This window comes from Schistocerca serialis, chromosome 9 (genome assembly GCF_023864345.2).
Source record: "Schistocerca serialis cubense isolate TAMUIC-IGC-003099 chromosome 9, iqSchSeri2.2, whole genome shotgun sequence".
Classification (NCBI taxonomy): Eukaryota; Metazoa; Arthropoda; class Insecta; order Orthoptera; family Acrididae; genus Schistocerca; species Schistocerca serialis.
Genome location: NC_064646.1, coordinates 43128225 through 43142348, shown reverse-complemented (window position 1 = coordinate 43142348; position 14124 = coordinate 43128225). Strand labels below are relative to the sequence as shown.

The 14124-nt window shown below is 45.1% G+C and overlaps 1 protein-coding gene across 1 annotated transcript in view; it reads left to right on the top strand.

The window, feature by feature from the left end:
• Positions 1–14124, top strand: part of LOC126418819 (cytochrome P450 4C1-like) — a 162199-nt gene that overhangs the window by 43025 nt on the left and 105050 nt on the right. The window lies entirely within an intron of this gene.

Sequence of the window (14124 nt, the reverse complement as noted above, 5' to 3'; positions counted from 1 at the left end):
TACAGGCTCCCAGGTAGATGCTATTTTCCTTGACTTCCGGAAGGCGTTCGATACAGTTTCGCACTGTCGCCTGATAAACAAAGTAAGAGCCTACGAAATATCTGACCAGCTGTGTGGCTGGATTGAAGAGTTTTTAGCAAACAGAACACAGCATGTTGTTCTCATTGGAATGACGTCTACAGACGTTAAAGTAATCTCTGGCGTGCCACAGGGGAGTGTTATGGGACCATTGCTTTTCACAATATATATAAATGAGCTAGTAGATAGTGTCGGAAGTTCCATGTGGCTTTTCGCGGATGATGCTGTAGTATACAGAGAAGTTGCAGCATTAGAAAATTGCAGCGAAATGCAGGAAGATCTGCAGCGGATAGGCACTTGGAGCAGGGAATGGCAACTGACCCTTAACATAGACAAATGAAATGTATTGCGAATACATAGAAAGAAGGATCCTTTATTGTATGATTATATGATAGCGGAACAAACGCTGGTAGCAGTTACTTCTGTAAAATATCTGGGAGTATGCGTGCGGAACGATTTGAAGTGAAATGATCATATAAAATTAATTGTTGGTAAGGCGGGTACCAGGTTGAGATTCATTGGGAGAGTCCTTAGAAAATGTAGTCCATCAACAAAGGAGGTGGCTTACAAAACACTCGTTTGACCTATACTTGAGTATTGCTCATCGGTGTGGGATGCGTGCCAGGTCGGGTTGACGGAGGAGATAGAGAAGATCCAAAGAAGAGCGGTGCATTTCGTCACAGGGTTATTTGGTAAGTGTGATAGCGTTACGGAGATGTTTAGCAAACGCAAGTGGCGGGCTCTGCAAGAGAGGCGCTCTGCGTCGCGGTGTAGCTTGCTGTCCAAGTTTCGAGAGGATGCGTTTCTGGATGAGGTATCGAATATATTGCTTCCCCCTACTTATACCTCCCGAGGAGATCACGAATGTTAAATCAGAGAGATTCGAGAGTGCACAGACACTTTCCGGCAGTCATTCGTCCCGCGAACCATACGCGACTGGAACAGGAAAGGGAGGTAATGACAGTGGCACGTAAAGTGCTCTCCACCACACACCGTTGGGTGGCTTGCGGAGTATAAATGTAGATGTAGATGTAGGTGTTCAACTTGTGCGTCACACTGGCTCGAATGTCGGTTACGTCGCCGACGCGTTAACCTTCCGTGTAAATTTCTCCACATGGTCATTTTGCGGCACGTGCGGTGTAATGGCCTTGCTGGGGACAAAAGGTGTGAGCTGAAAATAATTCCGAGTTAAAGTCTTTACAAAATATTAATTTTGAACTATGTAGCTAAAATAAACGTTCTTAAAATTTGGTGAGTGTAACTCAGGTCGTTGAAAATAATAAACGTTGACCAGAACTTGTCTTCATTTCGTTGCCTCGCTGTAGTTGACGTTTCCTGTAAGTTTCTTAACTGAAAACGGACCAGAGAACACCGTGGTTCTCAGAAGACGTGAAAAGTCAATTATTATTTCAGCTGTACAGTTTATTATGTCAAAGATCTCTCATCGTACCGGGCCTCTCACACGATTTATTACATACACTACTGGCCATTAAAATTGCTACACCACGACGATGACGTGCTACAGAAGCGAAATTTAACCGACAGGAAGAAGATGCCGTGATATGCAAATGATTAGCTTTTCAGAGCATTCACACAAGGTTGGCGCCGGTGGCGTCACCTACAACGTGCTGACACGAGGACAGTTTCCAACCGATTTCTCATACACAAACGGCAGTTGACCGGTGTGGCCTGCTGAAACGTTGTTGTGATGGCTCATGTAAGGAGGAGAAATGCGTACCATCACATTCCCGACTTTGAGAAAGGTCGGATTGTAGCCTATCGCGATTGTGGTTCATCGTATCGCGACATTGCTGCTCGCGTTGGTCGAGATCCAATGACTGTTAGCAGAATATGGAATCGGTGGGTTCAGGAGGGTAATACGGAACGCCGTGCTGGATCCCAACGGCCTCGTATCACTAGCAGTGGAGATGACAGGCATCTTATCCGCACGGCTGTAACGCATCGTGCAGCCACGTCTCGATCCCTGAGTCAACAGATGAGGACGTTTGAAAGACAACAACCATCTGCACGAACAGTTCGACGACGTTTGCAACAGCATGGACTATCAGCTCGGAGACCATGGCTGCGGTTACCGTTGACGCTGCACCACAGACAGGAGCCCCTGCGATGGTGTACTCAACTACGAACCTGGGTGCACGAATGGTAAAACGTCATTTTTTCGGATGAAACCAGATTCTGTTTACAGCATCATGATGGTCGCATCCGTATTTGGCGACATCGCAGTGAACGCACATTGGAAGCCTGTTTTCGTCATCGCCGTACTGGCGTATCATCCGGCGTGATGGTATGGGGTGCCATTGGTTACACGTCTCGGTCACCTCTTGTTCGCATTGACGGCACTTTGAACAGTGGACGTAACATTTCAGATGTGTTACGACCCGTGGCTCTACCCTTCATTCGATCCCTGCAAAACCCTACATTTCAGCAGGATCATGCACGACCGCATGTTGCAAGTCCTGTACGGGCCTTTCTGGATACAGAAAATATTCGAGTAAAAATAACTGAAATGATACGTATAACCAATGCTGATTACGTTGTTGTTAATTATATATGTTATTTTGTGTGTGTGTGTGAGAGAGACAGTTATTTTATCTCAAGTTTTCTTTTGCAATACGCTTTTGACAACAGTAAAAAAATGGTTCAAATGGCTCTGAGCACTATGGGACTCAACTGCTGAGGTCATCAGTCCCCTAGAACTTAGAACTACTTAAACCTAACTAACCTAAGGACGTCACACACAGCCATGCCCGAAGCAGGATTCGAACCTGCTACCGTAGCGGTCGCGCGGTTCCGGACTGAAGCGCCTAGAACCGCTCGTCCACCGCGGGCGGCGACAACCGTAAATCGCTAAGTACAGCCATCTATGTGACGGAGGTACTTTAAAATTTCAGGTGTAATATCTTGCTAGTTGCGCTGCAGAACACTGGTCATCGAATGCAAGACGCCACGGTGCTGGGGTCTGGTGGAAAGTCCAACGAGGCGGACGCAGTGTTGCAATAGACGCCGCTGCTACGACCTCAGTGTAAACAAAGCACAGAGGCCGGCCTCTGCGCTAGCCCTGTCCTCGGCGGTCAACAAAGGCGGACATCGGCGTGCCAGGCTCGGCGCGGGTCCGTGTGAGGAATCCGTACTGCTGCGAGACGCTGCTGCCTCGAGGCGTGCTCCGGCGCGGGAAGCAGCTCTCGGCCCATTAGGAGGCGCCAGCTGCTACTCTGCGGCCGCAGTGCCGACACGGAAGCTTGTCAAAAGACGAGGATGACCAAAGTAATAGCCGACGTGAATCGTCGAATGTAAAGGACCCACTTCTCGAGAGGGATTTCTACAAGCTTTAAGCAGATAACTAACCGATCAGCACGTGATGGGAAAGACAATGTCTTCCTGCGTGTAGTTTGCGACATACGCAGCGGAGAAGAAGGAACAGTACCTCTGATTTTGAAAATAAACCGTATCAAAGTTCCGTCATTTTAGCACTCTGACTGTTCAGTGTGTAGACAAACAAACTCGCGAATGACGTCGGAAGATCCGCGGCACTGTTTGCAGGCGATGCTGTTGGAGACAGGAGACCTGTAACGCTAGCAGACAGTTCCGGGACGCAAGAAGACCTGCAGAAATTCGGCAGTTCGTACCAGGACTGCCAGTTTACACTCGACGTAAATAAAAGTAACTTATCGCGCATAAATTTGAGGAAATAGCACTGGTTGTTTCTTTACAACAGGACTGTACAGAGTTGCTCGTATTGTGCGCTCCAAACCCCTCAATGTGACAATGCAAAGGGAACAAAACACACACAATTAGTTTGCAGTTTCCGTTCGGCAAATAATTCTTTATGTAACAAATATAATTACAACAATATGAGGCGAGATATTTGAAAACTTATTTCTTTTGCAGGTTATGTGTCTTTAACAGGTTTTCTGAACATCGCTTGCTGACATGTCAGTTCTCGTTTCAAAGAAGGAATTTCCTGTTAATGTAGTTTGCACTGTGCCACTATCAAGTACGATTGACAATTTAATTTATGTTACACTTTATAAATAAATTCGTCTGTCATTTTTTGCTGCTTACTTGACGTAGCTGTAAGCCTTTGCCCTATAGTTCAACTGGCCCCTCTCTGCTATCACACCTGAATATAGATTTCCCAGCACAGAATATTTGGTATACATATAAGCAACTTTAATCATTAACGTATTATATTCTCACAAAGATTCTTCATGGATTACTTATAAGTATAAGTTATTTTCTAAAAAGTAATAATAGTATTCAGAAGTAGTTACAGTTATCCATGCCATTAAAAGAAATTATCTGCCTAACAATACATTCGATGGCCTAATGGAGTTTCTTTAGCTGTGATAAATAACTTAAATGCTTTTAAAACTTAACACGCAGTGCTAACTACATGTTTCAGACTAGTACCAGTGTTTTATCGAAAATTCAGATAAGCCCGTTCAAAATTAACATAAGAATCGATATTAGAATCAAAACCCTTCTCTCATCGAGATCGTGTCAACATCAGTAGCAAAAACTACGTGCGTAAACCTTTTACTTATGAAATTTCCGTCCAGGGAAAATCACCCTCTTTTGTTCTGTAAAATGTATCATAGCCTCACAGAATTAAGCTACAAGTCAAGTCAGCGATATAGTTTACTATCTATTCTGACTTTGTCTTATTTTGTGAAAATAAACCTGATTTTTTTGAAAAATGCGGTTAGTTTTGTAATACTTATAAACCAATCAGAATATGTTTATACAGGGTGAGTCACCTAACGTTACCGCTGGATATATTTCGTAAACCACATCAAATACTGACGAACCGATTCCCCAGACCGAACGTGAGGAGAGGGGCTAGTGTAATTGTTTAATACAAACCATACAAAAATGAACGGAAATATGTTTTTTAACACAAACCTACGTTTTTTTCAATGGAACCACGTTAGTTTTGTTAGCACATCTGAACATATAAACAAATACGTAATCAGTGCCGTTTGTTGCACTGTAAAATGTTAATTACATCCGGAGATGTTGTAACCTAAAGTTGACGCTTGAAACCTCCGACGTTCAGTTGCGTGTTGTAACAAACACGGGCCACGGTCGGCGAGCAGCATCTGCAGGGACATGTTTACGATGACGACCGTGTTTACGAGTGTGGCTGTAGTGCACTGTTGTGGTTTGGTCTAGCTGTCGCAGTGTCCACATGTAGCGCTTGCTGCTATTGTTATTCTGCATTCGTCTCCGCGCGCGGACCAACTGTAGTACACCGTGTTACCAGACGTCTGTGATAGCGTAGTGTTGTAGGAACTGTGACCGTGGTGTATTCGAACTCTGAAAAGGCGGAGATGATACTCATCTATGGCGAGTGTCGAAGAAATGCAGCTGAAGCCTGCAGGGTGTATGTAGAACGGTACCCGGACAGAGAGCATCCAACGTGCCGCACATTGCAAAACATCTACCGCCAACTGTATGCAACAGGTATGGTCGTAGCACGCAAACGGGTCCGTAACAGGCCCGTCACAGGAGAAGCGGGTGTAGTTGGTGTGTTAGCTGCTGTTGCCATGAACCCACGCATGAGTACACGGGACATTGCGAGAGCCGGTGGACTGAGTCAAAGTAGTGTCATGCGCTTACTGCATCGTCACCGCTTTCACCCGTTTCATGTGTCGCTACATCAGCAATTACATGGTGATGACTTTAATCATCGAGTGCAATTCTGTCAATGGGCATTAACAGAGAATGCGTTGCAGTTCTACCTGTTTACCGATGAAGCGGGTTTCACAAACCACGGGGCAGTGAATCTACGGAACATGCATTACTGGTCCGTGGACAATCCTCGCTGGCTCAGACAGGTAGAGCGACAGCGACCGTGGACTGTAAATGTATGGTGCGGAATCATTGGCGACCACCTCATTGGTTCTCACTTCATTGCAGGGGCGCAAACAGCTGCAACATACTTCGCGTTTCTACAGAATGATCTGCCAACGTTGCTCGAAAATGTCCCACTGGAAACGCGTCGACGTATGTGGTATCAGCATGATGGTGCACCTGCACATTCCGCAATTAACACTTCGCTGACCCTTGACAGGATGTTCGACGGGCGTTTCATAGGACGTGGAGGACGCATAAATTGGCCAGCCCGGTCTCCTGATCTTACACCTCTGGACTTCTTTCTGTGGGGTACGTTAAAGGCGAATGTGTACCGTGATGTGCCTACAACCCCAGAGGATATGAAACAACGTATTGTGGCAGCCTGCGGCGACATTACACCAGATGTACTGCGGCGTGTACGACATTCATTACGCCAGAGATTGCAATTGTGTGCAGCAAATGATGGCCACCACATTGAACATCTATGGGCCTGACATGTCGGGACACACTCTATTCCACTCCGTAATTGAAAACGGAAACCACGTGTGTACGTGTACCTCACCCCTCATGGTAATGTACATGTGCGTCAGTGAAAAAGACCAATAAAAAGGTGTTAGCATGTGGACGTAATGTGCTGTTCCAGTCTCTTCTGTACCTAAGGTCCATCACCGTTCCCTCTGGATCCCTACGTAATTCGGTGCTCTCCGATACACACGATCGAACAGCGGAGGAGTGGTACTCAAGCGTCAACTTTAAGTTACAATATCTCCGGATGTAATTAACATTTTACAATGCAACAAACGACACTGATTACGTATTTGTTTATATGTTCAGATGTGGTAACAAAACTAACGGGGTTCCATTTAAAAAACGTAGGTTTGTGTTAAAAAACATACTTCCGTGTATTTTTTTTAATGGTTTGTATTAACCAAGTACACTAGCCCCTCTCCTCACGTTCGGTCTGTGGAATCGATTCGTCAGTATTTCATGTGGTTTACGAAATATATCCAGCGGTAATGTTAGGTGACTCAACCTGTATATGGTCGTAATGAAATTAAAACACTTTGCTCTAAATTTACCGCAAATACGGCTACCCAGGGTACATTTATAATCTATGCTATCACTTTAAAAAGAAACCTTTCAAGTTATTATTTTTCAATTGCGTTTAGTCTTGATTTAAAAAAATTTCGATAAAGGGCAATTTATTTCAGTTATAAGTTGGTCACTGAATTGTATTTTAAGTATCGTAGCTTTGTTTTATTTCTTTTGATTTCAGCACAGCCAAGTCGCAAGAGTACGAGTGCTAGCAAAATTGTAAGTCCCCACTGACAGACTGTAATCGTAAACAAAAATACCTAGGCGCCACCTCCACTTTGGCCCATACAATTAAACAATTTGAACAAAATTGAAACCTCTTCAGGCGTTGGTGATATGAGACCCACAAACGATCCCTAGTTAAAATGGTCACTTGACATGGTTAATCAGCAGTAATAGCTATGCAGTACGAATGCCTTCAGTAATGGCTGCTTAAGAAGTGTGCTCTTTCTTTAACTACGAGGGTAATCCCAAAATTAAGTCTTCTATTTTTTTTTTTATAAGTACAGAACTCTGTTTGTGTGGCAGTAGGTCACACTGTTACGAAGAGCGCTTCACGAGCTGTGTGTAAACATGCGCACCACGCGCTGAGGCGCTCAGTCTTGGCTCGGCAGCCGTTGAGAATGGAGCTCCCGTTGGATGTTACCGCCAAATGCGAATTGCGCGCAGTTATTCGGCTTTTGAACGCAAAGGGCACTGCGCCGATTGAAATCCATCGCCAACTAACGGAAGTGTATGGTGAGTCGTGCGTGGATGTCAAAAATGTTCGTAAGTGGTGTAGAGAGTTTGCAGCTGGTCGGACCGAAATTCACGACGGAGAAAAGAGCGGGAGACCGTCAATTTCTGAGGAGACAGGTTGAGCAAAGCATGCGTGAAGATCGGCGGATCACCCTGGGTGATCTCTGCACGTTGGTTCCTGAGATTTCCCGAAGCACCGCTCACAGAATTTTAACGGAAACATTGAACTACCGGAAGCAGTGCGCAAGATGAGTGCCACGCATGCTGACTGAGGACCACATGCGGCAACGAGTTGATGCTTCCCGCGCATTTCTTCACCGCCTTGCAGCCGAACAGTACAACTTTCTGGACTCAATTGTGACGGGTGACGAAACCTGGGCATACCACTTTACGCCTGAGACCGAGCAACGATCACGCCAGTGGCGGCATCCTTCCTCGCCAAAGCCGCGGAAATTCAAACAAACACAGTCTGCCGGTAAAGTCATGACCACCGTTTTTTTGGGATCAGAAATGGGTATTGTTGGTCGACTTTATGCCCACTGGGACCACAATTAACGCTGACAGGTACTGTGAGACTCTGAAAAAACTCAAACGGGCAATTCAAAACCGGAGAAGAGGAATTGTTGAGCAAGGGCGTACACATTTTCCATGACAACGCTCGCCCACACATCGCTGGCAAACCCCTGCTCTCCTGCAGCAGTTTCAGTGGAACATAATCTCCCATTCACCCTGTAGTCCTGAATTGGCGCCCAGTGAGTATCACCTGTTCCCTAGGTTTGGCTGGAAAGCGATTCAGCTCCGACGACGAGGTGAAAGAGGAAGTTTATAACTTTCTGAACAGCATGGTGACGAGCTGGTATGACATGGGCATACAAAAACTGCCACAGCCTCTATAAAAATGCATCGACAGAAATTATGTCGAAAAATAGCCAAATGTTTAAGCTGTAAACTGATGTAAACCACTGCAGAAACAAACAGGTCTATGTACTTAGAAAAAAATAGGAGACCTTACTTTTGGGATTACCCTCGTATATCAGGGCGGATCCTTATGAACTAATGAGAAAATTTTCACTGTAGGAACAGGCTAACTTCACGCTGTCAAATGACAAGGTTTGTCATCTTAAATGACATGCACGTGAGTCATCAACTCGCTCGAGGCCCCAAAAATCCACCTATACGCAACCACAAAACAGCAACGTTCCAGTCCTTAGTGCGCGCCACACAATAATAAAAACAGCCACAACTCAGCCACCTCTGAGTGTGCTTCCAGAACCACCAATCAACAACGCACAATCAAAATAATTAACTCTTGTGCCATACAGCCCATAAACATACTTCTGTACCAATAAATAACTACGCAAGCCCGGCAAACATTACTCGCTATTAAATATCTCTCTACACTATCTGAATTGTTAGGTGAATCCTAATTTTATCAGCCACGAAACTAAAAACGAGATCCTCTAAAATTTATTTTGGAAGGATAAGCGAAAGAAAATACCCTGAAGAGCCAAAGAAACTGGTGCAGCTGCTAATACCGTGTAGGGCCTCCGTGACCGCGCAGAAGTGCCGCAACACGACGTGGCATGGAATCGTCTAATGTCTGAAGTAGTGCTGTAGGGAACTGACACCAAGGATCCTGCAGGGCTGTCCATAAATCGGCGAGAATACGAGGGGGTGGAGACCTCTTCTTAACAGCACGTTGCAAGGCATCTCACACATGCTCAATAATGTTCATGTCTGGGGAGTTTAGTGGCCAGCGCAAATGTTTAAACTCAGAAGAGTGTTACTGGAGCTACTGTGTAGCAATTCTGGACGTGTGGGGTGTCGGATTGTACTGCTGGAATTGCCCAAGTCCGTCAGAATGCACAATGGACATGCATGGATGCAGGTGATCAGACAGGATGCTTACATACGAGTCACCCGTCAGAGTCGTATCTAGAGGTATCAGTGCTTCCATATCACTCCAACTGCACACGCCCCACACCATTACACAGCGTCCACCCGCTTGAATAGTCCTCTGTTGACATGCAGGTCCATGGATTCATGAGGTTGTCTCCATAGCCGTACACGTCCATCCGCTCGATACAATTTGAAACGAGACTCGACCGACGACACAACGTGTTTCCAGTCATCAACAGTAGAATGTCGGTGTTGACGGGCCCAGGCGAGGCATAAAGCTTTGCGTCGTGCAGTCATCAAGGGTGTACGAGTGGGTCTTCCGCTCCTTGGTTCGCACGCTGACACTTGTTGACGGCTCGGCATTGAAATCTGCCGCAGTTTGCGGAAGGGTTGCACTTCTGTCACGTTGAACGATCTTCTTCGGTCGTCGTTGGTCCCATTTTTGCAGGATCTTTTTCCGGCCGCAGCGATGTCGGAGATTTGATGTTTTGCAGCCTTCCTGATGTTACGGTACACTCGTGAAATCATCGTACTGCGCCATTCAAAATGTTCAAATGTGTGTGAAATCTTATGGGACTTAACTGCTAAGGTCATCAGTCCCTAAGCTTACACACTACTTAACCTAAATTATCCCAAGGACAAACACACACACCCATGCCCGAGGGAGAACTCGAACCTCCGCCGGGACCAGCCGCACAGTCCATGACTGCGGCGCCTGAGACCGCTCGGCTAATCCCGCGCGGCAACTGCGCCGTCACAGGACGTATATTCGCCAATGAAATTCACCATAAATAATCCATGACGATTTGAGAAGAAACAGTAATGGGCATGACTACAGCACTAGAGGGAAGAATGGCCTTTGTTACTCATTGTTAAAGCTTTCAGTGGCTCACAAAGGACTTCAGTGTGCAGTAACAAAAATTTTTCGTCATTTGCCCAATAGCACAAAATTTCTGACAGGTAGTGACGCAAGTTTTAAACTTAAAATAAAATAATTTGTCCTGGTCAAGCCCTTGTGTTCCGTTGACGAATTTCAACTTAAAAACTGGCTGGCAGTTAAAACAAAGATTGTGTAGTAACATGAGTGGGACTAAAAATAATAATGTGTTGATTAATGTTAACACTAATCGTGTATACATACCCTGTAAACTGACTTCTTCTACATCATTTCGATAAAAGAATCGTTCAGATCATTTATGGAACATATAACTAAGTCAGTAACTAACTAACTAACTAACTCAGAAAACTTACATGCCTTATTTTTCACATTTCTTGGATATTAAACTTACTTTGAGATGCTAATTCAATAAGTAAAGGTGCCACCGAAAACATTTGTGCTTTTTCAACTTGACACAGCGCAAGTGCTACTCTAATGGTTCAAATGGCTCTGAGCACTATGGGACTTAACATCTGAGGTCATTAGTCCCCTAGACTTAGAACTACTTAAACCTAACTAACCTAAGGACATCACACACGTCCATGCCCGAGGCAGGATTCGAACCTGCGACCGTAGCAGCAGCGCAGTCCCGCACTGAAGGGCCTAGAACCGCTCGACCACAGCGGCCGGCGCAAGTGCTACTTCTGGCAGTTCAGAAAATGTAGAACGTAGACTTTCGTAGTGTATCATTAATTTGTATGCCTTTGCGAGACGTACAACACTTTCGCAAGTAAGGCAAGTGATGTTTGTCAGCGATTCTACAAAAAATATTTTTTCCTCCATCTATGCTCAAACTGCCGCGGTTCGTCCTGTAACTGACGCTTCCTGCTTGGTCCCGTTTCCACCAGTCTACACACACTGAGGTGCGTAACGCAAGTACCAGCTCATCTACACTTCTGTATGTTGACAGTTGCGGGATAGTGGCGCTCCTTAGCTTGTAGATTGGGCCTCGTTACACCGTCCAGTGTGTTGACCTCATTGCTATCACTCGAAGGCCTTCCACGCCTCCGCCGTCGGTATGTTGCCGTTCCGCCATCTAGGCCGCCCCCGTCGGCCTACGGTGCGCCCTTCGAGCCTCGGTTGACGCGCGACTGGACCCTACACGCGCCTGCCCTGTCCCTGAGACCCTGGAGCCGTCCTCCTCACACGGGACGTGTTTGTGATCGCGGCTGCTGCGGGCTACGGAACGGCCTGCCCACGTCTCACGGAACGTGACGCGCTGCTCAACGTGATTTGCGATCTCGGCGCTCTCCGGCGATAGCTGCGCGCTCTGTCTGCCGCGCAGACAAACCACACAGTTTCTGTACGAAAATGGCCGCGCGTAAAACAGCAGCTTTACCTCTGTCAGCGATTGTCGAAGAAGATGGGAGAAAATCACGAAGAAGACTCTCGATTCGTTGACGGCTCGAACAGTGAATTCCTGGTACAGGAACACCACATAATGCTGTTCATAGATCTGAGATACATACTAGTACAAGCAGTGCTTTTTTTTCTAAAAAAAAAGTTTGCTGGTACTCCGACATGGGATATAATGCAGCGAAAATTAGTTATAACTGAAGCATGGGATACCACCATCGGACTCTTCAGTTGACTTTACAGCTCAAATGAAGAAGGCGATACCGAGAAACACACAAACATACAAGACAAAGTGGTATCGAACACTTCAGTTTACATCACCTCAAATGAAGCATGCGATTTGAACGTACGCACATCCGTTTAGCACTACCAGCGCCCACTATTAGCGGGCGAAGGCACTACGTGCTTGTCGAACTGGCTGCCAACGATTCAGTTGTAGAGAACGGTTGCCGCAGCTTCGAAATGCTTGAAACAGTCAATGACATCGATTTTCCCACCAAAAACTGCACTGGTATCGTTCGTATTGCAATTACCAACACGAAAAAATGAAAGAAAAAATTTACGTCCTTAGCACTCTTCCAAGTTCTCAACATCGTAAAAAAATTACTTTGTCGACGAAAAAGTTTAGGGGTACGCATCCCCCAGCGTTCCCCCAGAAAAACAGCACTGGTATTTCACTAACTCAGCTGACTCGTCATCTCATTTTCGGTTTTAAATTGAGTATAGTTATAATACGGTGTCTAATGTACATTTGCGCATGCATAATATCGGTATTCTCGATCTTGCATTAACTACCACCACTATCAAGTATCGTACTTCATCACATAGATTTCATGATCGAGATTCGTTTCGTAATTTCGTTTGAGTGCAAGACGAGATTTCTTTCGAGACTGTTCATAACCGCTTTATATTTACCGGCAAAGTACAATTATGAGGTAGTCTATAAAACCGAGAGGTAGGTATATACATTTTGCAGAAAATTTTGTAACTTCCAGTGTGTAATTCGTGTTTACTTTCTGACGCAGTGTCAAGATTTCTGGCCACTGTGGAAAATTTCCAGTCTTTAGCCTTTGAAATAGGAATTGCAACAAATACATTATTTATAATAAATTAGGTCGACTTTTGCAGATAATAATCCATTATCTATTAAATTAATGATAAAGATCTAGAACTTTTTACAGCGAGAAGATGGAAAAAAAATTGGAAATAGGTGATCGTTAAGAAGCTGTCTTTGTACCCCTAGTTCACAGCGCCCGACCCTATCGACTGCACTACAGCTTCGAAATGGCAGCCCCTCCCTCCGTATGTCGTTCACAATGTGTAAAGACTGTATCTACAGATGTCATTATTTGATATTTAATACAAAAACTGCAGTAGAAAGACGCGCTTTCGATAGACCATCATTGTGCAGTAGCATTCAACAATATGATTCAATAGAACAGAAGTTATAACATTCAAAACAACTACAGGAAGTGTTTACCTACGATATATAGTTTCCTCTCATTTTTTAAATAGCATATTGTAACATTTTCGAGAAATCCTCAATTTGCTGATGCTTTGAAACAACTTATATTCACAGCACGTACTCTATTCGAATGATAAAGAAAACCCACGAGACAAGACGTTTAATGTCATAGAATATGGCGACTCCTAAGTTTTGCTTGTGACGTCAAAACAATGTCGCATCTCGTTGGCATACGTTCGTGTCCACAAGCCAAGAATCTGACGTACCAGATGTTTTATTTCACGCTTCGCAGCGTTGTGGAACGTAGAATTCCACTCTGTGATATTACAAGCTTCTCGTCCCCGTGCGTTTTCACGTGCCGCTAGGGGACGGTTTCAAAGTGCAACTAAACTGACGACACAGCTTCACGTGATGGCTGATACGGGACTGGCGCCGTGTACTGCTGTTTCCACGCACTCGTGTCAAAATTCTATTTGCACGGCTTTCAATATGGCGTCTACTCAGACCATCCGAACAGACCCTGGTATTGTTATTCAGGTTATGGGAGTAAAGTTGAGCCTAGAATCCAATACGAAGGAGAGAAATCATAACTTTTGGATTTGGAACTGTATTTTGGACAGAAATAACAAAGGGACGTATGACCCAAGCAACAATAGTAAACGAAAATCCGTTCTTGAAC